At 38.1% G+C, this 26,258-nt stretch overlaps 1 long non-coding RNA gene across 2 annotated transcripts in view; it reads left to right on the top strand.

Annotated features, from left to right (window-relative positions):
* The window catches only part of LOC111530200, a 43,767-nt gene that overhangs the window by 3,435 nt on the left and 14,074 nt on the right, over positions 1–26,258 (top strand). Inside the window, exons 2-4 of one of the 2 annotated variants that reach the window (XR_002727733.2) lie at positions 36–120; positions 832–1,007; positions 19,319–19,462. This is a non-coding gene — a long non-coding RNA (uncharacterized LOC111530200). The remainder of the gene's footprint in view (positions 1–35; positions 121–831; positions 1,008–19,318; positions 19,463–26,258) is intronic. The other variant, XR_002727732.2, reaches the window with a different exon arrangement.

The following is a 26,258-nucleotide window of genomic DNA, read 5'->3' as shown; positions in this document are numbered from 1 at the left end:
GAGTGCATGCTAATGAGTCTGACATTTATTTTTAGAAAGATGAATGTATTCTGGAATTGGATAGTGCTGATTATACAACCTTGTGAATATACAAGATCCAATGAACTGCACTTTAAAAGGGTGAATATTGTGTTAATCATATCTCAATTTAAAAAATAATATAAAGTTCCCTGGGTGAATACTGGTTTCCCTCCTCACTTCAGTATATTTACTACTTCATTTGAAATGTAGTGAAGTTTATATGGTTCTGACAGTATTTTATTTTAATGATTTTTTCCTCCATCCTTGCTAGTTTTGTTTTTTTGTTGTTGTTGTTGCTGTTGTTGTTGTTGTTGTTTTCTGCTTTATGTGAAACGGCAACACTGTTCCTGAAGTGAGAGCTACACAAAATACTATAATCGGAGGAGTGGAAACTCTCCCCTTTCCCATTGTTTGTTCTTTCCACCCCATTCCCGCCCATCCCCTGTAGACAGTAAGTCTCACTAATCCCTGGTAAATGCTTCCTGTGTTCCTGTTTGCACAGATGAACAAATATATGTCTATTTTCTTATCTCATGTTATTTCTTATGCAAAAATTAGCAGTCTCTAGATGATTATGTGAACTTTGCCTTTTTCATTTAAAATAAATCCTGGCAATCACTGCAAATTTGTTGATAGAGATCTTCCTCATTTAAAAAATTGTCTTATACTACTCCACTGGGTACATGTATAAGAACTTACTAAACCACTCTTCTATCTATGGGTATATGGATTATTTTCATATTTTGCAGTTACAAACAATGTTGCAAAGGAAATATATGAAAAAACAGTATGTATTTCATGTTGTTGCAGGTCTACCTTCAGGGTAAATTTCTGGAAGTGGGAATGTTGTGTCAGAATGTAAACGCGTATGTGATCTTGCTGAAAATTGCTAAGATCCAAGAAGGTTGTACCAATGTGTATGCCCACTGCAGTCAGCGTATGACAGAGGCCTATTTTCCCATGACCTCTTTGTGACAGTAAGATGGGTAAGAAATGTTACCTCTGTGTAATTTGGCTATGTATTGCTCACTCTTTAGCAGGATAGTTGAATACTTTTTAATGTTTAAGGACCACTTTTGTATCAATTTTTTGAATTTTTTAGATTTTTTTGCCCATTTTTCCACTGGTGAGGGTTTTTTTTTTCTTTTTCCCCCTAATTTTTAAGATGCATTTATTATATATTAGGGATAGTAGCCCTTTACCTGTTTTATGTATTGCAAATATTTTTACCAATTTGTCAATTGTCTTTATTTTATGTTGTTTTTCTATCATGTTATTTTTTTTCTGCCATTTATTTCTGCCATGTAATCAGATGCATGAGTTTCTCTTTTTATATCCGTTTATTCCATTTTTACAAATGGATTGAGAAAAATAGTTCAAAAATCTTTCCTTACAATGGTTTGCTTGCTTTGCTTGCTGCTTCATCCAATATCAGTATTGTATCAGTATTGTGCTCCTGCTTTCTTTTTTTTGAGATTAAAGTCTCACTGGAGTGCAGTGGTGCCATCTTGGCTCACTGCAACCTCCACCTCTCAGGTTCAAGCAGTTCTCCCTGCCTCAGCCTCCCCATTAGCTGGAATTACAGGCGCTTGTCACCATGCCTGTTTTTTTTTTTTTTTTTTTTTTTTTATTGTTTTAGTAGAGATGGTGTTTCACCGTATTGGCCAGGCTGTTCTCAAAATCTGACCTCTGGTAATCCACCCGTTTCAGCCTCCCAAAGCACTGAGATTACAGGTGTGAGCCCCCACGCCCGGCCAGTGCTTCTGCTTTTTTGTTTCCATTTGCCTGGAAGACCTTACATATTCTTTTATTTTTAGTCTTTTTTTTGTTTGTTTTTCTGAGACTCAGTCTTGCTTCATTGCCCAGGCTGGAGTGCAGTGGCACGATCTTGGCTCACTGCAGCCTCTGTCTCCCGGGTTCCAGCGATTCTCCTACCTCAGCCTCCTGAGTAGCTGGGATTACAGGCACACGCCACCATGCCCAGCTAATTTTTATATTTTTAGTAGAGACAGGGTTTCAACATGTGGGCCAGGCTGGACTTGAACTCCTGACCTCAGGTCATCCACCCGCCTCGGCCTCCCATGGTGCTGGGATTATAGGCGTGAGCCACTGCGCCCAGCCTATTTTTAGCCTTTCTAAATAATTGTTTTAGGTGTTTCTCTTGAATAGAGCATGTAGTTGGTTCTTTATGAACCAAAATGAAGATCTTTTCCATTTAATAAGTGAAGTAAGCCCTTTCACATGTGTTAAGATGAATATGTTTGCTGTCAACTCTGCCAGATTATTTTATGCTGTAATTATTATATTTATTACATTTAGTCTGTTTCTCGTTATAATATGTTTACTGTGCTCTCCTTTAAAAACAAAATCTTAAATTTGGTATTTAGGAAGGTTTATGTTTCTGTTATCCTTTTGCTTATGCTTTTTTAATGCCCTTAGTGGCACCCCCCACCCCCATTTTTTATTTGGAATCTGTATTGTCCATCTTTAATGACATTCTTTAACTTTCACTTATTACTTAAATACCAGTTATTGAGTTTCTCCTACTTTCCTCTTTTCATCTACCTTCTCTTCCCATTTTCAGTTGCATCATTTTTTATTCATCGGAACATACAGCACGTAACAAATAGCATTATCATATAACCTATTATTATTCTACCCCGTTCTGACCTTAATTTTGATCTTAGATTTGCAATTAAGTATATTTAATGCTAAATTGGTTTCTCTAGTCATTTTTTTGTTTGAATAAAGTTTATTTTCTAGCAGATTTCTCGAAAACAAAAAAACAAGACTCATAGAAAGAATTTTTTGAGCTCTTGATGTTTAAAAGTTTTTCTGTCGTTTTGATACTTAAAGAACCATGGCTAAATCTTGGGATTGTAACTCTCAGTGATCCTGCCACTCTTCCTTGTGACAGCAAAACTCTTCACTATATCTTTGTTAAATCTTTTCCGGGAGTGTCTCTTGCCCATTTCCCAATTAGGAGATCTATCTATTAGTATGGGTGCAGGATAGCTTTCTGCTCCTTTCCAGGGATACAGGGTTTTTGTTGTTGTTTTTGTTGTTGTTGTTGTTGTTGTTGTTTCTTTTACCCTTTCACAAGTCATAGTGAGTCTTCACATGTGTGCTGAGTGACAGTGTTTGATGTCCGTCCTTCCGGTGGCTTAAGTTTTTGTTTGTTTGTTTGCTTCCAATAGGGAAAAAGGGTCCTAGTGGAGATTTGTATCTTTCCTACAGCAGCAGCCCCTCCTCTTTCAGGCCTACATCCTCAACAGTTTTATCTGCCCTGTCTCCCATCTTTCTCCTGAGTGTCCAGTGTAGGCTCATATCCATGAGCCTAAGATTAGATGCAATTCCCCTTATGTCAGCAGCTCTCAGAGCTTCATAGTCTCAAGTTAGCCCACGTTCAGCTGCAGCAATTCATCAGAAACTTTAATCAAATACTTCTTACCTTTATGGCAACCCCATTTTCCTTCTGTGCTCTGTCACAAGTGAGCCAGTGCTCTTAAACCTTGCTCCTAGGAGGTGCTTGTACTTCCCTAGATCTCTGGCTGCTTGGTTTTCCGACCACCTCATCTCTTTGTTGGATTCAAGAAATGTTATGACTTTGTAACTTTCTCTGTTAGAATCTTTTAGAGTGGAAATAATGATCATTCCGGCTTACTATATCCTATGCCCCAGTTTCATCTTTATGGTATCTTTTGTGCTGTGTAAGTGTTTTTATGTAACCAAATTTATCAGTCACTTCAATTTGCCATCTGTGTTTTATCTTATTTAAGAGATTCTACCCTTGCTGGACAATGCAATGTGCCGTAAGCCTTGAGCCTCCCTGAAGGTTCTCGCTAAGTAGACCAAGAGAGCAAAGCCCTGTTCACCTTTTACCTGGGTAATTTTTCAGGATTTTATTTGCACTGAGCAAGCTTGAGGAATGAGTAACATCTCCTACAGGACAAAAATCAGTCAAGTTCAATACTCCTCTCCTACAGTGAATCTATAGGTATCAAACAATGTTCCTTTGTGTTTCCTCCATAGGACTTGGGAGAATACAAGTATACAGGAAGGGGTTAATTCAACTGGCCAGGGTTGCTCAAGCTCTGCACATTCCCAAGATATGCTTGTCTTCCAGATTGTTTCTTGGTCAGCTCCTGGGAGATGAGCTTTGAACTAACAATTCTTCCTGATAAGAGCATTTTTGTATGCATAAGGCCTTGGACCTTCTAATACCAGCTTGATCAGCTAGTTTTATCTAAGTGATGGATGGTGAGTACCAATCCGTGCTCTGGGAGACTGGAATCTGAGTAACTGAGGTCAATCATACAGGTGATTTATTTCTGTGTGACTGCCCCCTCACCCACCCCCACCCCATTAAAATCATAGACACCAAGGATCAGGTGAGCATCCTAGTTGGCAACACTTAGCACAAGTTGTCACACATTGTGCTGCGAGAAATAAGTACATCCTGAGAAAGGCCTGTTTTAGCGTCTGGCTCTTGCACAGCTCCTGGGAGATGACCTCTGAGCCTTTTGCAAACGTGGTACCGATTTGATCAAAGAGTTTATGTTAACAATGCGATTTATGGTGAACATTTCTTTCTCTGGGAGGGTAGAGACGGAGTAGCTGAGTTCAGTCCTGTAAGTTATTTACGCCTATGTGATTTACCCTCTATGAAAACCTTCAGGACCAAGGCTCATGTGAGCTTCCCCGGTTGACACATTAGTACATGTTTTCACACATCATTTCTAGGAGTGTGTCCATACGACCCAGCTGGGAGAGGACACCTGGAAGCTTGCCCCTGTTTCGTCCTAGATTTTGCCCCATGTACCTTTTCCCTTTGCTGATTACAATTTATATCATTTAATCTGTGATCAACTATGACTATGAGTATAGCAGCATTTTCTGACTCCTGTGAGTCTTTTTTCTTTTTTTTTTTTAAAGAGATGGAGTTTCACTCGTGTTGCCCAGGCTGGAGTGGCAATGGCGTGATTCAGGCGATTCTCCTGTCTCAGCCTCCTGAGTAGCTGAGATTACAGGCATGCACCACCGTGCCTGGCTAATTTTGTATTTTTAGTAGAAATGGGGTTTTTTCCGTGTTGGTCAGGCTGGTCTCGAACTCCCGACCTCAGGTGATCTGCCCGCCTCGGCCTCCCAAAATGCTGGGATTACAGGTGTGAGCCACTGCACCCAGCCTCCTGTGAGTCTTTCTAGTGAATCATTGAGCCTCAGGGGAGTCTTAGGGACCCCCAACCCAACGGGGAAACTGACACAAGCATCATGCTCACACTCTGCCTATTGTTTTTGCCATGACTAATAAAATTATTTGTTTCTAATCCAGGAAATCACATGTCTTCTGCCAGCATCCCTAAAATTGTTGCAGGCTAACTTAGTAGCTTGCAGATGGGGTAAACTCCCATTCCCCATAGAATTCTTGCCATCTTCAACTTATTCTGTGTTTTCCTCTAGTATTTTTATAGGTATATGTTTAAATGTAGCTCTTCTCTTTTTATTTTTAGAGTCTCGCTTTGTCGCTCCGTTGAAGGGCAGTGGTGTAATCATAGCTCACTGCAGCCTTGGACTCCTGGGCACAAGGAATCCTCCTAAGTAGCCGGGATTACAGCCACATGCTAACACACCTGGCTATCCAGTTTTTATTTTGTATTCTTTTTTTTTTTGGTAGAGATGGAGCCTCACCACGTTGCCCAGGCTGATCTCAAACGCCTGGCCTCAACTGATCCTTCCACTTCTGATTTCCCAAGGTACTGGGATTATAGGCATGAGCCACAGTGCTTGGCCTGAATGTAGCTCTTAATCCATCTGGGTTTACCCCCATGTGTTCTGGCAGAGATTCACAAACTGCTTGATCAAACCAATTAGTATACAGCTAATCTACATTTTCCAACCCCTCTCGAAGTTAGGTTTGGGTCATGTGACTTAGGAATTGTTTAATCCTTAAGTGGAACGTGGGTGAAGACTATGTGAGCCATTTCCAGGTGTGGCCCATACAGTCTCATATTTCCCACTCATTTTTTATGTCTCCAGATGGATGCCTGCCTTTTTAAGATGAAGGGATAATTATCACAATCATCAACCTAAATAACTAAGAATCTCCTCCACTTAAGCCATTTGGACTTAAGTGATCATCAAAGAAACATTCATTTTGTTAAACCAATGAGAGTTTGGAATTTTTTGTTATAGTACAAGTAGCACTATTCTGATACAGAAATTGGTGCTAGAAAAATGATACTCCTTATGGGGGTGGGGAGATAGGGAAGAAGCCCCAAAGTCCAAAATACAGAGTCTGGCACAGGGTCAGGTGGAAAATGACTACCCAGGGCTGAAAAACTGGAGATTCATATCATGCAGTGACAAAACAGTTATTAAAATGGTCATCTGCAATTTTTTGGAAGGTGGGCCACGTGGTTCCTAACCCTGTAGGCTCTAGGAAAAAAGACTGGAAAATGGAATGTTATTAGTGAGTATTGGGCTGTGGGAATCATTTACTAGTTTGCAAGCAAAACAAAAATGAAAAGCAAAGGATGGAAAATCACTGCTTCCAGTCCCAAGTGATAGGAGATTGTGTACAAACATCCGCTGAGACTCCTGGCTCCAGCACAGACCTGAGTAAGGGTGTGCAATTTCCTTCCAAACATGATAGTCTTTAAGGCATAAGGAAAAGGAAAGAAAATGCAAGGCATGCTTGAAAACTTTATTTAGGAAAGAACTTTAAGACATGCTACCAATATATGTAATAGAATAAACACCCTCCTCTCAAAAACTAGAGCCATTTGCCTATTTTTGGTGCCAAAGTAATTGCGAGACTGGACTCCATCACCCTTTGAATGTTCTATCATTAAACGTACTCTGGGACTCACAAACTTGTTCAGGGCAGAGGTGGGATGCAAAAACCATTAAAAACCCCCAAGGAGGGTACACGCTCCATCATTTATTTCAAATGTGGCATATGGTAATCATGAAAAAAAAGAGAATCTCCAAGAGGATGACTCTAGTGCTTTGAAAAACAATGAACAAGTACTTCCTTCCAGATGGCAAAATTAAAATCAAGGAAATGCCCTTACTCCTGGATCAGAGGACTTCAAAATGTTTGCTAGTGAGATATCATAACTGTAACAGAACTGTGTGTCCTCTGTATCTCTCATATTCGCTAATGGGAATGGCAGCTTCTATTATAAATTTGTCCTTGCTCACCCTAGTATGTTGGGCCTGGTGGCAGGGGAGAAATTTCTGTAACTGGTGTTTAAGAAGATGTATCCAGAATTGATGGAAAGAACCATGCCTTCATTCAGAGATCTTGGACTTTGAGCTGCTTAAAATAACTGGATGGAACTTTGAATTGCCTCTGTTGAGGAAGGAGGAGTACGTTCTAGGTGTGGTAGGATATTTGGTAACCAGAAGGACATAGTAGGTTAAAAACTTGCTAAGTGTTCACTGAATCTATTTCTTCTTCTCTTGGTCACCAGGGCAAATAATATTTCCTAGCCTCCATAAAGTTAGGCAAATTCTGGCCAGTGGAACATAGGTAAAATGATTGCATGATTTTGACAAAACTTTCCAGGTAATCTTCCACACTTCTTCCATTATTTCCCAGCTAGGCATTGACATACTGGGCAATTTTCAAGATTGAATTTTCAAGATGGTGAAGTTTCTGTTTGCCAGGTTCTCTGAATAATTGCATGCAACAAATTCTCCCAAGTCCATCCAGTCTTTACATGAGCAAAGAATGAATGAGTATTGAAGTGACTGAGATTTAGGGAGTTTATCTGTTACTGTAGTTAGGATTATCCTAACAAGTATATGATATATGGTTGGGATCTCACTATTCTATTTTGTCCAAAATGAATAATGTTCTAATGCTATATTTGAGTAATTCGGTTATCCTTATTTGAAATGTCACCATATAATCATGTGAATGTTCCTGGATACTCTTTTTGCTTATCTCTTTATCTGATCCAGTATTACCTTTTAAACTATTATACCTTTATATTTACCAGGTAACCAGTAGCTTGGTTTATCCATAAATCTTTCCTTCAAAATTTTCTTAGCTATTCTTATACCTTTTCTTTACAAATAATTTTTTAATCAATTTGTGAAATTTTATTTTTTAAATTATGTTGGGTCATTACTTTTATTACTTTTAGGAGTTATTTGTAACCTGGGAAGTATTTGTATTTCAAACATCTCTGTTTGTTAGTCTCTAATTAGTTGCATAAAATCATGGATTTGCCTCTGTGAATTGGGCCTATACTATAGAATTGTAGAACAAATTATATGTACAGGAACATGTTCAGTAGCCTAAGTATGATATCATCCTTCAAAAATTAAGTAGCCTTAAGCTGAATACTGGAATGTTGTTTGTACTTTGAACATGTGTTTCTCTTCAAGGGAAAACTTGTTTTGAAAGAAAGTCATTCTCCATGTTGTTTTCAGGATAAAATTAAAAGAGTGTTTTTCAGTAAAGACAGCCAAAGCTTAGAGGGTCAGTAAAGGGAGGAGGGTATTTGTGTTTATTTTTCAACTGACCATGGAATGAATACTCAATGCTTAGCTTTGCTCTCTCTATCTGGACAGAAGTTTACAGCCTTCACATACACCAACAAGCAAGCAATTTAGCTCCTATTTGAAATAGATGTGGATTAGTTGATATCATAGGTATACCAGCTGTGATAAAGGAAAGGTTGTCAGGCCCTATAAAATTTTTAAAGATTTACAAGCACTAAAATTGCACAATTAATATACCTAAAGTGAATGTTCTTGAGTGCTTGAATTTATGTTCTGCACTTTAATACCTGCAAGCCTCCCTCCCTCAATTTTTCAGATCTCTGTTCAAAGGTCAACTTGTTAGAACTTCTCTGACTTCACTTAGAAAGTCTCAACTGGTTATTTCCTCCTCTTTGCTTTTTCTTCTATGACAAGCATCACCTGACATATATGTTTATATAGTTTTCAGCCTCCCCCATCTAGAATATAAGATTTGTGGGTTTAGGGACTTATTTTCTTTTCTGCCATGTCCCAATTTTGAACAGTGGTTGATACATAGTAAGTGCTCAGTTAAATATTTGCTTTTCTAAAATATGTATAAGTTTTTCAGTTTGTCAGTGACTCACATGGTTGAATAGCTGTAGTCAACAGTTAGGAGGCTATTAGAATAATCTGAATGAGAGATAGGGTGGCTTGGGCTTGCGTAGTAGCAGTGGGGAATGACAATGGGAGGGAGAGTGATGGCTATTTGCTTATAGAGAAAGAAATGAATCAATCCTCTAAGGAAAGTATGGTAGAGTAATTGAAATAAGAAACAGTATGATTACTGGGCAGTATGTGGGGCCCATTTGAACTTTACCGTCATTGATTTCAAGTGAAAGCGATCAGTATAGGGGTTTGTATTTTTATTTCTGTGATACGTGTTTTTTTTTAACCATATCTATTTTGAGCTCTTGATCTTTTTCATTATTGGTTTGTGGGAGCTCGTGATATGTTAAAGGAATTAGCCCTTTGCCTACCATGACTTGCAAAGAATTTTCATTTTGTCATTTGCCTTTTAGCTTTAATTTTTTTCCAAACAGAATATTTTATTTTATTCATGTTATAAATGTGATCTGATCATTTACATTCTAATTGGCTGTTGGTGGTATATGTGAAGATTATGAACTGCTATATACTGATAATTTTCTCAGTCACCTTACAAAACTCTCACTATTTTTAATAGTTTCTCTGTTGTTTCTCTTGTAATTTTCCAGGTTCAGAATTATATCATCTAAATATATTAATAGTTTTACTTATTCCTTTCTAGTTTTCATAACTCTTTCTCTTGCCTAATTAGAATTGCTAGTACCTCCAGTAAAACATACAATAATAGCAATGATAATGGACCACCTTGTTTATTTCTGACTTTAATGGGAATAATTCTAGTGTTTGCTTTTAGCATGAAATTCACTTTTAAATTTAGATAGATATGGTGTTCAGAACTATTCCTCTTACTGAAATGTATTTTTTTTTTCAGTTCAAGAATAGGCATTGAGCTTTATCAGCTACCTTTTAAACATTTATGAAAATGAAGATATGATTTTTTGTTGTTCTTTAAACATTTCCTGGAATAACTCTGAAAGAGCATTTGTGCCTGGTGCATTTTGACAACTCTATTTTTTCTATATTAAGTTATCTGTTTCTATTTTAATCTGAACTCAATTTAAATTTTTCTTTAAAAGTAACAATTTTGTCCCTGTTTTATATGTTATTTGCAGAGCTAAACAATGTAACCTCTTGATTTTTTCAATTTTATTGTTTATTTTTTGAGACAGGGGCTCACTGTGTCACCCAGGTGAGTGCTATAGCACGATCATGGCTCACTGCAACCTTGAGCTCCATGGCACAAGTGATCCTCCTACCTCAGCCTCCTAAGTAGCTGTGACTACAGATACATGCCACCACACCTGGCTTCGCAGAGACAACGTCTTGCTGTGTTGCCCAGGCTAGTCTTAAACTCCTGACCTCAAGTGATCCTCCTGCCTTGGCTTCCCGAAGTGCTGGGATTACAGGCATGAACCACCTCTTGACTTTTAAAATAACTTCTGCTAGTTTGAACTACTTTGCCCTTTTTCTTATTTTGCGTATTTGTGTTTTATACTTCTTTTCTAGATTAGTTAGTTAACAATTTTCCTAAGGAAGATATACCTTTTTTCTTTGTGTGCTCTTTTAGCCATATCCCATAGGTTCCAATGCATTGTGATTTTTAGGATACTGTTTTTCTCTTTTCTAGCTTTTCAAAATTTCATTTCAACTGTTTTCTCAATTTTCCTTTTCTGCTACTTTAGAATTTCTTTTGGTATTAACATTTAAAGTTAAAAGTATGTATTTTCTTAAAATCTAAGTGAATCTCAGTTACTCTATAGGCCTACCAAATAATATGTAGGCCTCAGAAGTCTTTCGCCACTCTTATCTTGCATGCGTTTGTGTCAACTATTTTAATTACTAGATATTATTGCTTTAAACAGTCAATGTTCGTGTAGATTTACCCACATTTACCAGTTTCTGTGTTCATCAATTTTTCTTTGTCTCCATCCTTCTTTCTAATATTATTTTTCTACTTTCTTAAGTACATATTTTTCAGCATTGTATAGTGATAGTCTCATTCTTAAATAATAGTCTAATAGGGTAATAATAATTATTTTCTTCCATTACTATGAAAATATCTTACTGTTTTCTTTTCTTTTTTTTTTTTTTTCTTATTTTTTCAAGATGGAGTCTCCCTCTATAGCCCAAGCTGGAGTGCAGTGGCGCGATTTTGGCTCATTGCAACCTCTGCTTCCTGGGTTCAAGCGATTCTCCTGCCTCAGCCTCCTGAGTAGCTTGGGATCTCAAGCATGCACTGACACACCCGGCTAAGTTTTGTATTTTTAGTAAACATGGGGTTTCACTCTGTTGGCCAGACTCGTCTTAAGCTCCTGACCTCAAGTGATCCGCCCACCTCAGCCTCCCAAAGTGCTAGGATTACAGGCGTGAGCCACCAGGCCCAGTCTGTCACTGTTTTCTGACTTTCTTTTGTTTCTGTTAAGTCAGCTCTTGGTCACATTGTCATTTTATAGGCAACTTTCTTGTGTATCACTGATTCTTTTACAATATGAAACAATTGTATTTCTTTACGGAGGCTCTCTTTACAGTTGTAATTTTGTATACTAGTAATACTCCATGGCTTTAGAATAAGGGTCAGCAAACTTTTTTTGTAACAGATGAGGTTGTAAATATTCTAGACTTTGCAGGTCATAAGGTCTTTGTGGCAGCTACTCAACTCTGGTATTGTAGCACAAAAGCAGCTATGGATAATATAGAAACAAATTATTCATTAATTTTTTTTCTTTAACTTTTAAGTTTTAGGGGTGGATGTACAGGTTGGTCATATAGGTAATCTCCTTATCACAGGAGGTTGGTGTACAGATAGTTTTGTCTCCCTGGTAATGAGCATGGTACCTTATAGGTAGTTTTTCTGATCCTCTCCCTCCACCTACCCTCTACCCTTAAGTAGGACCCAGTGTCTGCTATTCCTCTCCTAGTATCCACATGTTCTCATGGTTTAGCTCCCACTTGCAGGTGAGAACGTGCAGTATTTGATTATCTGTTCCTGTGTTAGTTTGCTTAGGATAATGGCCTCCAGCTCTATCCACATTGCTGCAAAAGACATGATCTCATTTTCTCTTTAATGGCATCATAGTATCCTATGGGGCATATGCACCACATTTTCTTTATCCAGTCTAACATTGATGATCATTTAGATTGATTCTATGTCTTTGCTATTGTGAATAGGGCTGCAGTGAACATACATGTGCATGAGTCTTTAAGGTAGAACAATTAATATTCCTTTGGATATATACCCAATAATGAGATTGCTGAGTCGAATAATAATTCTCTTTCAAGTTCATTGAGGAATTGTCACAACTACTTTGCACAATGGCTGAACTAATTTACACTTCAACCAGCAGTCTATAAGTATTCCCTTTTCTCCATAACCTTGCCAGCATCTATTTTTTTTTTTTTTTTTTTTTACTTTTTAGTAATAGCCATTCTCACTGCTGTGAGATGGTATCACATTGTGGTTTTGATTGACATTTCTCAAATGATTAGTGATGTTGGGCATTTTTTCATACACTTGTTGGCTGCATTTATGTCTTCTTTCTGTTCACATCTCTTACCCATTTTCTAATGGAGGTTTTTTTTTTTTTCCTTGTAACTTTGTTTAAGTTCCTTATAGATTCTGGATATTAGATCTTTGTTGGATGCATAGTTTGTAAATATTTTCTCCCATTCCATAGGTTTTCTCTTTATTCTGTTGATAGTTTCTTTTGCTGTGCAAAAGCTCTTTAATTTAACTAGGTCCCACTTGTCAATTTTTGTTTTTCTTGTAATTGCTTTCAGTGTCTTCGTCATGAAACCTTTGCCAAGTCCTATGTTCAAAATGGTATTTCCTGGGTTGTCTTTCAGGGTTTTTATAGTTTTAGTTTTTACATTTAGGTCTTTAATCCATCTTGAGTTGATTTTTGTATCTGGTATAAGGTAGGGGTCCAATTTTTATCTTCTGCATATGGCTAGCCTGTTATCCTAGCACCATTTATTGAACAGAGAGTCCTATCCACATTGCTTGTTTTTTTTCAACTTTGTCAAAGACCAGATGTTTGTACATGTGTGACACTATTTCTGAACTCTATTCTGTTCTGGTCTTTGTGTCTGTTTTTGCACCAGTACCATGCTGTTTTGGTTACTGTAGATCTGTAGTGTAGCTTGAAGTCAGGTAGTGTGATGCCTCCAGCTTTGTTCTTTTTAAGATTGCCTTGGCTATTTGGGCTCTTTTTAGGTTTCATGTGAATTTTAAAATAGATTTTTCTAATCCTGCAAAAAAATGTCGTTGGTAGTTTCGTAGAAACTGAATCTGTAAATTCAGTTTCTATAACTGAATTTACAGTACTAAATGTAAATTCAGTAGCATTGAATCTGTACATTGCTTCAGGCAGTATGGCCATTTTAACAATATTGTTTCTTTCTATCCATGAGCATGGAATGTTTTTCCATTTGTGGCATCTCTGATTTCATTGAGCAATGTTTTATAATTCTCATTGTAGAGATCTTTCACCTCAATAGTTAACTATATTCCTGGTGTTTTATTCTTTTTGTGGTAATTGTGATTTGGATTGTGTTCCTGATTTGGCTCTTGGCTTGTATGTTGCTGGTGTATAGGAATGCTCCTGATTTTTATACATTGATTTTGTATGTTGAAACTTTCCTTATCATATTGAGGGGCTTTTGGGCAGAGATGATGGGGTTTTCTAGATATAGAATCATGTCATCTGTAAACGGAAATATTTTAACTTTCTCTCTTCCTATTTGGAGGACTTTTATTTCTTATTCTTGCCTGATTACATTGGCTACAGCTTCCAATACTATGTTGAGTAGGAGTGGTGAGAGGACATCCTTGTCTTTGCCTGCTTTCAAGGGGAATGCTTCCAGCTTTTGCTCATTTAGTATGATGTTGGCTTTGGGTTTTTCATAGATGGCTCTTATTATTTAAAAATATATTCCTTCGATGCCTAGTTTATTGAGAGTTTTTAACATGAAGGAATGTTGAATTTAGTTGAAAGTCTTTTCTGCATCTATTTAGATAATCACGTGGTTATTATTTGTAGCTCTGCTTATGTGATTAATCACATTTATTGATTGCCTATGTTGAGCCAATCTTACATCCCAGGGATGAAACCCACTTCACTGTGCTGGATGAGCTTTTTGCTGTGCTACTGGATTCAGTTTGCTAGTATTTTCTTGAGGATTTTTCCATCTATGTTCATCAAGGATATTGGCCTGAAGTTTTCTTTCTTTGTTGTTTCTCTGCCACATTTTTATATCAGGATGATCTTGGTCTCATATAATGAGCTGGAGAGGAGTTCCTCGTGCTCAATTTTTTGGAATAGTTTCAGCAGGAATGCACCAGCTCTTCTTTATATATCTGCTAGAATTTGGTTGTGGATCCATCTGGTCCTGGGATTTATTTGGTTGGTTGGTTTTTATTACTGATTTAATTTCAGAAATTACTATTGGTCTATTCAGGGATTTAGCTTCTCCTGATACAATTTCAGGAGGTTGTATGTGTCCAGAAATTTATCCATTTCTTCTAAGTTTTCTAGTTTGGGTGTATAGAGGTGCTCATAGTAGTCTCTGTTGGGTTTTATTTGTTTGTTTGTTTGTTTGTTTTCATTTGTATTTCTGTGGGGTCGGTGGTAAAGTCCTCTTTGTTGTTTCTAATTCTAATTGTGTTTATTTGGATCTTCTCTTTTTTCTTTATTAGTCTAATCAGTGGTCTATTTCTCTTATTAATTTTGTCAAAGAACCAAAACCTGGATTCATTGATCTTTTTGTATGATTTTTTAATGTCTCAATTTCCTTCAGCTCACCTCTGATTTTGGTTATTTCTTGTCTTACGTTAGCTTTGGAATTGGCATACTCTTATTTCTCTAGTTCTTCAAGTTGTAACGTTAGGTTGTTAATTTGAGATCTTTCTTACTTTTTGATGTGGGCATTTAGTACTATAAACTTCCCTGTTAATGCTGTCTTAGCTGTGCCCTAGAGATTCTAGTATGTTGTATCTTTGTTCAAATCAGTTTCTACGAATTTCTTGATTGCTGCCTTAATTTCATTGTTTCCCCAAACATTATTCAGGAGCAGGTTATTTAATTTCCAGGTAATTGTTTGATTTTGAGTGGTTTTCTTAGTATTGATTCCTATTTTTATTGCACTATTATTCTAAGAGTGTGGTTACTATGATTCTAGTTTTTTTAAAAAAAAAATTTGCTGAGTATTGTGTTTTGTGTTTGATTGTACGGTTGATTTCAGAATGAGAAGAATGTGCCATTTGGCAATGAGAAGAATGTATATTCTGTTGTTTTGGACAGAGTTCTGTCTGTTAGGTCCATTTGGTCAAGTGTTAAGTTCAGGCCCTGAATATCTTTGTTATTCTTCTGCCTCGATAATCTATCTAATACTGTCAGTGTAGTGTTGAAGTCTCCCACTACTATTGTGTGGGAATCTAAGTCTTTGTAGAGGTCTCTAAGAACTTGCTTTATGAGTCTGGGTGGTCCTGTTTTGGCTCCCTGTATATTTAGGATAATTAGGGCTTCTTGTTGAATTGAACTCTTTATCATTATGCAATGACCTTCTTTATCTTTTTTTTTTTTAAGCATTGTTGATTTAAAGTCTGTTTTGTCTGCAATTAGGATTGCAACTCCTGCTTTTCTCTGTTTTCCATTTACTTGGTAGATTTTTTTTTTCTGTCCGTTCATTTTGAGCCTATGGATATCATTGCATGTGAGATTGGTTTCTTAAAAACTCTTCTTGGGTCTTGCTTCATTATCTAGCTTGCCACTCCATGCCTTTTAATTGGGGCATTTAGCCCTTTTACATTCAAGGTGAATATTGATATGTGTGGATTTGATCCTGTCATCATGTTGTTAGCTGGTTATTATGCAGACTTTTTGTGTGGTTGCTTTATAGTGTCACTGATCTGTATACTTAAGTGTGATTTTGTAGTAGCTGGTAACAGTCCCTTCCATGTGGAGCACTCCTTTTATAAGCTCTTGTAAGGCAGATCTGGTGATAATGAATTCCCTCAGCATTTGGTTGTCTGAAAAGGATCTTATTTCTCCTCCACTTGTGAAACGTAGTTTGGCCACATATGAAATTCTTGGTTGGAAATTTTTTGCTTTAAGAATGCTGAATTAGACTACCAATCTCTTCTGACTTGTAGGGTTTCTGCTGAAAGGCCCACTGTTAGCTTGATGGGGTTCCCTGTATAGATGACCTGCCTCTTCTCTCTAGTTGGCTTTAACATTTTTTCTTTCATTTGGACCTTGTAGAATCTGATTATAATGATGTCTTGGAGATGGTCTTGTGTAATCTCTCACAGAAGTTCTCTGCATTTTCTGGATTTAAATGTTTACCTCTCTAGTGAGGTGGGGGAAGTTTTCATGCATGATATTCTGAAATATGTTTTTCAGGTTGCTTGCATTCTCCCCATCTGTTTCAGGGATGCCAATGAGTTGTCGATTATGTGTCTTTACAAAATCCTATAGTTCTTGGAGGTTTTGCTTTTTACTTTTTTATTCTTTTTTCCTTATGTTTGTCTGACTGAATTATTTCAGAGTGCCAGTCTTCAAGCCCTGAGATTCCTCTCTTAGCTTGGTCTATTCTGCTGTTAATACTTGTGTTTGCATTATGCAATTCTTGCAGTGTGTTTTTCAGCTCTATCAGGTCAGTTTAGTTCTTTTTTACAGTGGCAATTTCATCTGTCAGATGCTCCTGTATCGTTTTACTGTGATTCTTAGCTTCCTTGGATTGAGTTTCGATGTTCTCCTCAATCTTGATGATCTTCATTACTATCCATATTCTGAATTCAATTTCTGCCATTTCAGTAATTTCGTGTCAGTTAAGAAACTTGCTGGGCAAATAGTGCACTCATTTGGAGGAAAGAGACTTTTTGAGTGACCAGAGGTCTTATGCTGGTTATTTCTCATTTGTGTGGGCTCATTTCTTTAGTCTTTGAAGTTGCTGTCCTTTAGATGGATTTTTTGCTTTTCTTTTTTCTTCGATTCCCTTGGGGATTTGATTATGGTATAAGGTGGGTTTGACTGACTTGCTTTGATTCTAGTCAGTTCGTGGGTCTTGGAGGAGCCCCCTCTAATTACTGTCTCCATACCCATGTTTCTTTTGTTGGGTGTCCTGGTCCATGGGGCTGCCTCAGGCAGGGGCCACTGTTGGCAGACAAGCCATGTCCTTGCCCAGTCAGCCCTCATCTGTTGTCCATGTGCTTCCCGGGAAAACACAGGGTTGCACCTGGTCACAGAGTTCTGGTGGAAGCTGGACCATTGGGTTGGGAGATTTAGCAGGTGTGTCCTGTTTGGCTATAGGAGGCGGGGGTGGATGGAGTTGTCTGCCTTGCCCTCTGGATGTTTCCAGGGTAAGAAGAGGCTTCACCCCTTGGCAAACTCACGCAGAGGTAGGACTTCTGAGACAGAAGCTTTAGCAGGTGTTGCCTGCCTGGCTTCCAGTGGTGGGAGTCAGTGGGTTCCTGTGCCCTGCCATTGGGGTGTCTGCTAGGACAACAGGAAGCTTCGTCCTCCAGCTGAGTTCATGCATAAGTGGGGCCAGTGGGCCAGAAGCTCTAGCAGGTATTGCCTACCTGGCTATCAGTGGTAGGGCTGGGTGGGCTGGCCTGCCCTTCATGTGGGTGCTTCCTAGGACAACAGGAGGCTGCACCCACCAGCTGAATTCACACAGAAGTGTGGCCGCTGGCCTGGAAGCTCTAGCAGGTGTTGCCCACCTGACTACCAGTGGTGGGGACAGGTGGAGTGTCATGCACCCTGCTGTACAAATGTTTCCAGGACAACAGGAAACTATACCCTGCAGATGAGTTCACACAAGAAGCAGGACCCCTGGGCCAGAAACTCTAGCAAGCATTGTCCTCCTGGCTATCAGTGGCGGGAGTAGGTGGAGTCACATGCCCTGCCACCCAAGTGTTTTCTGGTACATCGGGAAGCTGTCCCCTCCAGCTGAGTTCACACAAAAGCAGTGCCACTGGGCTGGAAGCTCTAGCAAGCATTGCCTACTTCACTACCAGTGGCGGGGTAGGTGGAGTGGCCATTCAAGTTCAGGCTGAATCAGAACTGCTGGGCCAGAAGCTGGCAGCAAGCCCCATCCAGCAGTGTGAAATGGAGCAATCTTTCTGCTCTCAGGCACCACAACTACAGCCTCTGTTGGGACTGTTGCACTGATGCTGGTCTGCTCCAGGGCCCAAAGCTTGTAGAAGTCCCTTTGGACTTGATTGTTGCCCCCACAAGACATCTGAGTGGCTCCCTGCCTCAGTCTAGAAGTGTGTTAGGGGTGTCTGGGAGGTCCAGGGGGATTCTCCTGTTCCATCTTGCACAGTTCCTATGGAGAACATGAATTCTCCTAGGGGCTCTCATTCTCTCACCTTTCCCATGTTGAAGAGGTTCTCCTGACTCTGAGCTAAGCCCAGAGAGTCTGGTGCCCAGCTTCACTCCTCTGCTGTTTGTGTTCCCCTGCTGCCTTCCTGGGTCCCCAGTGTGGTTTCTCAGATCATCAGCCTGCAGGGTCCATGTTCACTAGCCCTTTTGTTTTCTGTCCATGAGTGTGGCATACATGAGCTGTTTCTAGTTTGCCATCTTGGCTTGAAACACACTGTAACTGTGTTTCAATGAACTTTATCTACAAACTCAGGCGGTATGCCTGATTTGGCCCATGGTTCGTATTTATTGACACCTGCTGTAGATGGTATCTTTCACTGCTTTTTCTGAGTAATGATTAAATTAATATATTTCTCTCTCAGCTTCCTTTCCTCCACTACTATTAGTTGGCAGCATTATCTTTCTTAGATTTTTATTTTATAAACTATAAAATGGATGTATTTATTTGCTTTAAATTGCATATTTTGACCCCAGCTATAAAAATACGAAGAAATAGAACACAGCTTTTCATTTTGTTCCCCCCAAGTTTCTTAGTTATGTCATTTCTACCTTATGAAGGCTTATGACATTTACATTCTGTAACAGCACCACCATCGTTGTGGGTCAGGTGGCATATTGAAGATCGCACAGCCAGTGAGTGATGAAGCTAGGATATGAACTTGAGTAAACTTTGCTGTTGACAACTGTTATTGTCTCAGCCTGTTCAGGCTGCTGTAACAAAATACCATAGATTGAGTGGCTTGTAAATGACATACCTTTCTTTTTCATAGTTCTGGAGGCTGGGAAGTACAAGATTAAGGTTCTGGCAGATTTCGTGTCTGGTAAGGGCCCATCCCTCACTCATCATGCCTTCTTGCTGAGTCCTCACATGGTGGAAGGGGCAGACAGGCTCCCTTGGACCTCATTTTTATAAGGTACTTATCCCACTGATGGACGCTCCACCCTTGTCATCTAATCACCTCCTAACGATCTCTTAGTATCATCACCTTGGGAGTTAGGATTTCAGCGTATAAGCTTGAGGAGAGAAACACGTTCAGACTGTATAGCAGCCACACTTTTCTGAAGCTAGGAAAATCCCGATACTAAAACCTAACAAAGATTGTGGGGCTGGGAGGAGCCCAATCATTTATAAATGTAGATGTGAACATGACAAATGAATAATACAGCAAACCAAATTCTATACAATTTTAAAAGTTGTCCAGCATTATCGTGTTAGTTAAATTTTAGAAAGTAAATTTGATTAAATATATCATTCCAGTAAAAGATATTTTTTCATCCCGATAAAAAAACAAGACATATTTAGTAAAATCTGTTTATTTCTAAGAAAAGCATTAAAAATCTAGGGAAAGAAGGATGATTTCTCAACATGAAAATTGTGTCTTAGACAAATAGCAAATATTGTATTTTAATGGTGACATGTTGGAAATTAAAAACACAATGAGGATAGTTGCTATTACCATTTCACTTAATGATGTTGTGAAAGTTGAAACCAGTGAAAGGAAGAAATAAAATTAACATTGAAGCTACCTCTCTTTATTTGTAGGGGAACTTGCCACTAATCTTATTTGTTTCCTGTTTGGTCAAGGAGTAAGACTTTTGTTTTGTGTATGCCTTCATCTTTATTTAAGGTATCTGAATTCCCTAACCACTTTCTTCAGGACTCAAACTGCCCAAGATTGTTGAATAACAGGTTTCTCATAGATGAAAAAATTAGAGAACTTTTCACTCTGCTCCCCAAACCTCTGAAAGTTCTTGTCCATTTTGTTTCTGTCCATTCTCCCTCTCTCATTTGACTGCCCATTCTATCTTCTCTCTCTCTTTTTCCCAGTTTTAGCTTTAGAGGCAGAAAAAATAGCCCTACAAGTATGTCATAAGAACTTGTCTGGCAATTTTAGGGCTGATCTTTTTTGAATCTTTGTTCTTGAGTGGTTATGAACTTAGGGTAGAACCATGACCAGCTGAATATAAACAAGGAAGAAAAGAGGATGGGAAACAGCTAGAAATCAATCAAATAAATACTAAAACGTAGCCCTGCTACATTTGCAAGTAGGATTTTATAGTTAGAGCAATTTGGCAAGCACTCAATAAATATCAGCCACTAATTCTTGAGAAACTCATCTGGCTGCCAATAAACATTCCTAACCATTATCAATCTTTTAGTCATTTACATAGAATTAAAATTTTAGAGAAAAAGCACTAATTCAATGTATCTGGCTTTGAACCTGGAGCTAGTTATTGCTTGGTGTGGAACATCATGATTAACAATTCTATGTATGGGATGTGTCTTCCCAAAAGGAAATTAAGGTGCTAATTTTGTTTAAAAAGTAAGAAGACAAGGTGTTAGCCAAGAAACATTTTGTCTTGTTAGACTTGTAGCTGTCCCTTACAAGTTGAATAAGAGAAGATGCATCTATGTGAATCTACAAAAAGTAATCAAGCACCTTCACAAACAGAAAGGTAAAGTCCCTCTGTGTCCACAGGGCATGTACTTTGCTCCTGGGGAAATAAGAGGTCTAAGGGAAATAGTCAGTTGTCTAGAATGGCCAGAGGAAAGAATACATGAAAAACAATGGGATATGAAACCAGTGAAGAGGGCAATTGGGACCAGATAAAGGAAGGCCTTAAATGTCAGGGTGCTTGAAATTTAGTTACAGGAAATTGAGAAACCAAATTGAAAATTGAAAAATCTGAGGAAGAAGAATGTTATGTAAAGCATGTAATATAACCACCTTGCCAAATGTCCTTAACTTTCTTGTCTTTCCAGTAACTAACCTCTTTGAAAATGTTCTAGGTCAAAGTTTTCCCATGATATTTCAAGTCAACAGATCATTTGTATAAGGTTAAAATTACACTTGACCATAATGGGAGAAAAATACACATGCACATGACAAAAACAGCTCCAAAAACAATGTTTTGGCTTTTCTCATGAAAGAGCACAGCACCTTGAATATCTTTCATGAGATTCCAAAACTATCTCAAATTACTATCAGAAGAAAAGGAAAGGTTTATTATCAAGTTTTCAGGTTATTATTTAATGAAGCTCATTAATGAAAGAAACAAATAGTCCAGCTCAAATGAAAAAAATATATGTCATTTGGATTGCTCTCAGTTCTTTGTGTGTGTGTGTGTTTGTGTGTGTGTGTATGTGTGTTTGTGTGTGTGTGTAGAAATGAGGATCTCGCTCTTTTGCCCAGGCTGGTCTCAAATTCCTGTCCTCAAGTGATCCTCCCTCCTCAGTCTCCCAAAGTGTTGAGATTGCTGGTGTGTGCCACCACTCCTGGCCTATTCTCAGTTCTTAAAAAACAACAACAACAACAAAATACTGATTTTGATAATGAATCTAGTGATGTTCACTAATGGCTGCTAAAATGATTACGTGAAACTCTGATAGGGAATTTTATAGTAGATGGATCAGACTGACAACATTGAACCCACTGATCATTCTTAACATCACAAAAAGATAGCTTCCTCATGTGATGTAATTATGAGGGCACAACACCATACCACCAAGTCTCATTGCTTCCTAAAATCAGACCTAACCTACATCTGGTTAAGCCTCTAAATATGACTTTTTAAACTAGTAAACACAGAGAATAGAAGAATGTGTTAAATGACATCACAGGATATAACAGCAAAATCCAGAATGTGGAGAACTCTGTAAGACATAATGCCTAATTTTTTCCCCACACATTAATAGCAAGACAAGGAAAAAATCATAAAAGGAAAACATCCGTTTATATGTTTTAAAGAGACTTAATATACATAAAAACCAAATTCAGTGTGTAGAACTTGTTTGAGCCTGATTCAAGCAAACTAACTTTTTTAAAAAAGAAAACAATTTTGAGACAATTAGTGAAATTTAAGTACCAACCAGAAATTCGATGATATCAAGGAACTATGACTTTTTTTAGGTGAGATAAGGATATGGTGATTCTGTTAGAAAGATTGCTATTCTTTTAGAGATACTGACTGAGGAATTTAGATAAAATTACATGGCATCTTGGATTTGCTTTAAAATAACAGAATGAGCATGGGGCTTTAGAACTAGTGGATAAAGGAATAATCAGTTGATAACTACTGATAATAACTGCTGATGCTGAGTGATGTGTACATGAAGTTTCAACAGATTATTATAATGTTTATATGTTTGATAATTTCCATTAGAAAATAATGCATGCTCTCCAGAGAAAATTCATAATATGCAAAAAAAGATGAAGGAGAAAATAAAATCTTTCATTATCCAAGGTTTCAAACTTAACCACTACTAAACTTTCATTGCATTGTCTGTGAGTCTCTTTTTTGATATAAATGCATTCAAAACACATGTATAGAAAAATGTAAACCGATACTACTATTTTTATATTACAGCAGAGCGTTTTCTCCTACCCCCAAATTTAAAACAGAGTCTTTAGAGGCTGCACCATAATTCTTTCGGTAGGATTGAAAGTAAACAGTTATTTACATGGGTTATTTCTAATGATTAAACTGTTTTGATTATGTTTCATAAATCTTTATCTGTGTAGAGATAAAGATTATCTGTGTATTTGATTATATTATAAAATTTTATGTATCTATAAAAAAATTTTTTTTGAGACAGGATCTTGCTCTGTCACCCAGGCTGGAGTGCAGTGGTACAATCACAGTTCACTGCAGCCTCCAACTCCTGGACTCAAGCGATCCTCCTACCTCAGCCTCCTGAGCAGCTGGGACTACAGGCAAGCACCACTACTCCTGGCTATTTTTTAAATTTTTTGTAGAGACAGAGTCTTTTCAAAATTGCCCAGGCTGGTCTCGAACTCTCAACTCAAGCAATTCTCCCTCCTCAGCCTCTCAAAGTGCTAAGATTACAGGTATGAGCCACTATGTCTGCTGGCCTTGATTATATTCTTAAGAGAAGTTCCTCGAGGTGTAATTATTTTCCCAAGAGGAATTCCTTAAGGTTCGTGATACATATTGTCAAATTATTTACATAACAAATGATGCCCATTTAACCTCAAGCAGTTTATCAAAGTGTTATTCTCTCACTTCCTTGATAGCATTATAGGGTAATATTATTTAAATCGTGATTTATTTGCAATGTTCAGTCTTCCTATAGAATGACATAGTGCACTTCTCTATTTGTTCAACAAATATTTGGGGTTTTCTTCACGAGCATCATGTCAAGATTATTTCTAGTTATAAACAAAATATTTTGAAAAGTACAGTTTTTAATTGGCTATTACTGGCTTAAGAAAATTTTTGTATCTTTTACCTAATTAGTTTTTTGGATTTATGTACATTCTAAGATATTTGATTGATTTCCTTGGGTTTTCTTTGGAATTGTCATAACTTGGGCAATGGCTTAGCTTCTTGAAGCCTCCCAGTCATCTGTAGAATGAAGAAAATGATAGATCCTACTTCATAGTTGTGAGAAGACAATGAGATTGTGTGTGTGTGTGTGTGTGTATAAAGGCCTATGTCTAGAACCTAGTAACAACTCATCAAATAGTTAATATCTATCGTTATATATCTAGGCTCTCTCACAAAAGCTAACACACTTCTCCTTAACTAGCTTCTAAAAATATTGTCCATTGTGATTTTATATGGGACTACATTGTAAAAACTAGGCCTTTCATGTTTGTAGGGGCATTTGATTTAATATTTTTTAGATAAGCCCCAAAACAGTGATAAATTTGTGATTCTGTGAACTGATGGTGTTTGTGAGGCACTGGTAGCATGGTACCTCAGTGAAATGAGCATTATTTATTTATGCTAACCAACTAAAATTATTTCAGTGAAACCAGGATGAAGATCTATAACATACTGATGGGCAAAATCCAATTCTTAGATTTTTCTGGAAACTTCAAATGAGACCAACTTTGAGGTTAAAGCACTCCCACTGGCCTCGTGTTGCCAGGTCATTGACATAGAAAGAATGCCAGAGGGTCCCCTGTAGTTAAATTGTGAAACCCTATACATGAGGACAGAGAAAAGAAGAATATGTAGTTTTTTTCCAAGTCTCTTTTACTCAGAAGTATTCCCCCAGAGAAAATGGTAGGGGATGGGGCAACAAGGCTTTGTGAGACTCACTCCTGACAAGCCTTCTCAAACTCTCAAAGAATAACAGGGTAACTCCCTGTGGACTAAAAGGCATCTCTGGTCAGTCTAGACCTTGGAGAAAGTTATTTTCTTGAGGTTGGAGGTCTGTTATTTCCCAGAGAGCAGGTTGCCTAAATTAGTGAGGAAACTGTACCATGTATGTGTTTTTTATCCCATCCCTCTGACCTCATCCCCTTACATCTCTGATCTGCAATACAAATTTAATGCAGTCACAGACATTCTCGGACTCAGGTTTAGGAACGTCTGGAAAGAGTTGTCACTCCTGCACACATCTCCCACTTTACCCCAGCAAAAAACTACGTGTAAATTTTTCTATACCCCTAATTAAAAGGAATGGTGAGAGTAGCAAGAGATAATATTGAGAGAGGGATGGATATAGCTGACTACTTGTTACTCTCATGACCCCTGCAGTTCTCGAAGAACATGGGTATTTTGCTGCACTATTCTCTGAAGTTTTCCCTTCCCCTCTACCCAGCCATTGGACTGTACTCATTCTATAGTGTCTGTAAATGTGTTAAGAGTACACTATAACTAACAGAAGTAAAGAGTGCAATGTACCCTGATGTGCTCCTTCCAGAGGGAGACTCTCACTAATGGTCAAAGACAACAGGATAGAGGGATGGTGAAGGTGGTCAATGGGAAAGAGTAGCAATTGTAGAAGCAAAAGTTTGAAAGACTGGTTCTCTCTTGCTCTTATTCTTTTTCTGTTTGCCTTGACCCTCCTTTTTGGAACTCCAGTATGACTTGTTGAATAAGAAGGAACTTGGATCTTCTCTCACTTGTAAGAATGGATTTTCCTCCTAAAATGCCCTACTAAGATTTCATGAAACACAGAAGATGAGGTGGGAATGAGCAGGCAGGTTAGACCTGCCAATGGGGAGGGAAGTAACATGTAAGTGGAGAAGATGGTGGCATTAGTTCTTTCTGGAGAGAAAGTCAGGCCTTAGATACTATGAGTAAGGGGGTTCTTAACAGAAATCAGGTAGGTGAGCAGCCTGGAAGAAAAGAGTTTGAGTTGGATGATGTCGATGTTAATTTTATTACTCTTTTTTCTGGACATAAACATGATGGCTTGATGGTCCTGGTAATTTTCTCCTTGGCAATATCCATAATAACTCACCCCCATCTGGGGCATCATTTTCCTTTCCTCCACCTTCCCATCATACCCACACATACGCCAAAATGCAGTCATGTGATTTGGATTGAAGCATCCTCTTACTTGGCCTCACCTTTTTGACTTCAGTGATTAATAAAATAAGAGCAATTGACTCGATTTGTATCAGCCATAGTATCTACAACTGGATCAAGGATTGGTAAATGACACAAACTGAGCCTATGAAATTCCTTCCCCTGAGCTTTTCAAATTGGAGCATAGGTTCACGCCACTTTTTTTCTGGTCAATAAGCTGTGTACACATGTACCCCGGTCTGCAGGCAACCAGGGTTGCATCTTCATGAAACCTCAATGAAACCAAGAAAATAAAGTTGATTGACAAAGAAACAGAGAACAGGCAGCAAGAATGTGATCTTGCTGGTGTTTGATTTCCTGGTTCCATCTGCTCCTACAGCAAACTCCACCCTTGTCCTTTGGTTACATGAACCCAAAATTCCT

This window comes from Piliocolobus tephrosceles, chromosome 4 (assembly GCF_002776525.5).
Source record: "Piliocolobus tephrosceles isolate RC106 chromosome 4, ASM277652v3, whole genome shotgun sequence".
In the NCBI taxonomy this organism is placed as follows: domain Eukaryota; kingdom Metazoa; phylum Chordata; class Mammalia; order Primates; family Cercopithecidae; genus Piliocolobus; species Piliocolobus tephrosceles.
This window is presented reverse-complemented; position numbering and strand designations above follow the sequence as displayed.